At 33.0% G+C, this 3,973-nt stretch overlaps 1 long non-coding RNA gene across 2 annotated transcripts; it reads right to left on the reverse strand.

The window, feature by feature from the left end:
- Positions 1-952: 952 nt before the first annotated feature.
- On the reverse strand, positions 953-3,699 carry LOC133699143 (uncharacterized). 2 transcript variants are annotated; one of them, XR_009843241.1, is made up of 2 exons: positions 1,536-3,699; positions 953-1,180 (listed from the first exon to the last, which is right to left on the reverse strand). It is a non-coding gene; the product is annotated as an uncharacterized LOC133699143 (long non-coding RNA). The 2 variants fall into 2 exon arrangements; XR_009843240.1 differs by lacking the exon at positions 953-1,180 and adding an exon at positions 1,230-1,348.
- Positions 3,700-3,973: the final 274 nt, after the last annotated feature.

Genomic DNA, 3,973 nt, shown 5'->3' on the forward strand with positions numbered 1-3,973 from the left:
TGATATCAAAAATAATTTTTTAAAAATAAAAAAAATCATTAGCATGTATTTCGATATGAAAAGTTATTTAAAAAGCACATGTAACAACACTACCAAACAAGCTCTTACACTTTGAAGACAAAACATATCCAAGGTTAGTATACCCATCTTAAAACCAGCTTACACTTGGATTTTTTCATTGATACCCACCTTCATACGAGATAATTTCAATTATATTAGCTTTCCTTGGTTGGAGTTAAGGGTGAAAATGAGCATCAGCGAGTCAGATTTTTTTATATTCATTTTCTATTCATAATTTATGGGATAAAAAATACTTAGATATCAATAACCATCGGGTTTTGGGCATCCATATAAATATTAATTATCTTACTATTATTTAATAAAAAATAAAATAATTAATATATATTTAAAGTGTGTGTTTTATGCTAATTATGAGATATATATATATATATATATATATATATATATATATATATATCATATTGTATTAAAAAAATCTAAATGTTCTATAAATATACCTATATAATATAAATATATATTTTGGGTTAGATTGAAGTATGTATCCAGTCAATTTTAATAATATCTATATCATATTCGATATATATTATCTATCAAGTAATTATTAAAAAAAATATCAATCATATATTTTCTATCGATATGTATTGAATTTGAATTAAATTACTATCTCTAATTGGGGTGAGGGTATGGAGATTTTTAATGAGGCATGTATTTTTACCATCTATAGAAGTTAGCTCTAAATTTGGCATAAATTTATTAAAAATAATCCAAAATTAAGGTGCAAGGTAATTCTCCAAGAAGATTTTTTGAACGTCAAATGACCAAAAATTACCAGGCGGCAGCTTCAGGAAAAAGAAAATGCATAAGAGTAAAGTCATTGTTCTTTATCATGGATTTTGCCTTTATGGACTGGGCTACGAGTTTATGAGACCCATTAAGAGACCTAAAAAGGCCGAAGCTTAGTTTTATACGTTTGAGAGCCCAAAAAGATCCTCCTGGGATTATAGCACATGTGACTGTAAATGGCCCATTACAAAATGGTTTGGGCTTGTAGTGAAAGCGACTCGATTTCCTGCTTCAAGCTGATGATCCTGGCCTCTGTAGGTGAGCTGAATTTTGTGGAAAAAGGTATCCACCTTCATTAAAAATTAAGAATTTCGTACTGTACCAAGAAATAATAAAAAAAATCAAGGAAGGGGAAAGGCAAAGAATTCAATGTGAAAGGGCCGACATTTATTTTCATTAATTCAAAGAGCACCTAAGTAGCTGGAATGATAAAATAATATAATCTGCTACACATGATAATTCTGTTCATCATTCTCTTTAATCTCTTTATATAATGGGCAGCAGCAGCAACAGCAGCAGAAGCAGCAAAAAAAGCTTATATTAATTTTAGAGAATTTGGATAACGTAAGCAGATCAACATTAAGATTGACATAATTATGAAGCCATGACATTTTAAGATTATACAAATCCCTCAATAATGCTGCTTATAATAAATTAAGCTCATGTATTACCTGTTGACAGCTTAGGAGAGAAATTCTCTTTTAGCACCTCTTACGTTTTCTGTTCTCTCCTTCTGCCACATAAAGTCCTGTCCTGTTTTATTACATTAAGTGATATGTTGGAATCAGTAATATCTAAGGATTCATGGCTTCTTCTTGTTCTTTTTTTTTTAATAATCTGATCCGATTTGAATCGTAGTGGTTAAGGAGCTAGAAAGAGCTTAATTATCTTGTTGGATTCCTAGCATAAATGTCAAATACATGCTAATCATCTTACATACGTTGTCTTTGTTGAAATAAGTTCAAGACATGGACAATATTTCAAGAAGAATTTAATATTTAAATAAGTCCTTGCTCTCAAACCACAACATTATATTTGAAAAACTAATTTCGAGCTTGTTCGAAGATATCTTAATCAAAAATAAAACTTGGGTTTCTTAATAATCTCAGTCTCTCATAAATTACCTTGCTGTAAGCCATCATTAGTTATGTGAAGTAGAATTGAATCTACGAACGTTTTGGACACTCTATTTGGACTCACTCAAGCCCTTTTCTCCTCGACAGAGAGATGATTTATTTCTAGGACACGCTCTTTAAAATACACTGTAATTGTCCCCCACGACATTCTCTAGGACCCACCGGACCTGAAACTTCCGTAAGCAACAGTCCACAAGCTAGCTTCTAACCATGTGTTAAAAGGGTTTGGAATTTTAGAGGTGAAGATTCTTTAAAGACCATTTATGACTCGGACCTCTCTGGAATTTTTCATGCTTGTTCATCCATTCCTGCTTCTCGGGTTCCCTGCCTAGGTTTGACCCCCTACAGTAAATTTCATTCCCAGTTTATATTTTGTGGCCCATGTTACCATGCAATATCATAATTATAGAACTGCCCGTTATAACTATGTGCTTTTGCTTTTCTATATTATTAACCCCAGGTTAACCAAGAGATTGATTCCCCCCAAGAAACAATTACAAACAAATCAAATCAAATTAACTACGTAATGATATCAGCTTTCAACATAATCAATTACTGTTTTAGAAAAAGCATATGCTAATGGAATAAAACAAAAGAGAGAAAGAAAACGGTCGTCGTTAAATACTTCAAATGAAATTCATAACCATGAATGTTTTGGTGCTTCATTTGACCTATGAAATTCTGTGAGGAAATATATATTACTTAGGAGAAATCAATTTCTACAGATAATGATATTTGTTGAAGCAAGTATTAGCTTACAAAATTACACGTAGTTTTTTACTTTTATCCTTGAAATTAATGTCGTTCGGGAAATAAACTTCACCACACGATATTACAGCATTATTTCATTTTCAATCTGTAGAAAAAAAGTGATAAAGATTCACAAACAAACCAATTTAAATGTTGATAGCATGCCTTTACTTAATTAAAAATAATATTAATTTACGAAAATGATAACAATACAGCTTGATCACTAAAACTATATATAAAATAATAAAGGAAAAACATAGAAATATTGGTAGTATTAAAACGTTTTGGGTGGGTTTGTTTTTGTGGTTCAACTTGTTTTTTTAATTTTTTTTATTTAAAAAAACATTAAATTAATTTATTTTTACCCCTGCAACACGTTATTAAACACCACGTTTGGGATTTGAGATTCAAGAACCCTTGATTTCTCCTCTGGTCCAGGATCCGTTACTTGGAAGTGAGATTTACAGTTGCTTAATATCTTTTTCAAATAAACATCATCTTGTCACTTGGGTGACCTAACCGTGTGACTGCGATTCCATCTTAATTTCAAGAACCACATCATGTGCTCTATACCATGTTCCACTTGACCTGACATCAATGTGTTAAATAGTTATCACCCTCCATGACATTACATATAAGTACAGGATGGTACCTGATGGCCACTTGATCAGTGGCCGGAAAGGAATATATGATCCTTCGATGAATCCATTCACATCCTTCTCTCTTGGAGATCCCAATCCATTGATGACTTCCATAAAGGATTTTTGAAAGAAGCAAACTGACCCCATAAGTTTATTTGCAGCCAGAGCACTAAAATGATGCTAGAATGCCCAGCTTACCCTCATTTGATCAGGTACGTAGTCCTTAATTTACACACTACTGTTTAGTCTACGATGGATGGATGGATGGATGGCAGTTTCATACTTTCAGCAGAGGAAGAAGAGTAGTGTCCTCTAATTTGTTCATGTGGGTGCCCTTATACAGCAAGGAGAGCCAAAACATAACCACAATTGAGAGCGATATCTTTGTCTGCACATTGTTTAGGGTGCGCCACGGTCAGCCTTTGATGGCTACAGGTTGGGAGGTTGGATTTGATGCTTTGGTCCCCTAAACCCTACTGATACAGACTTTGCTTTAACGTGCTCGCTGGGTTTCTTTAATGTTTGCCAAATTGGCATTTCTTGTCCGGTGGTAGTGGGGTAGTGAGTGACTGAGTGTGGGTG

Source organism: Populus nigra, chromosome 7, assembly GCF_951802175.1.
Source record: "Populus nigra chromosome 7, ddPopNigr1.1, whole genome shotgun sequence".
Classification (NCBI taxonomy): domain Eukaryota; kingdom Viridiplantae; phylum Streptophyta; class Magnoliopsida; order Malpighiales; family Salicaceae; genus Populus; species Populus nigra.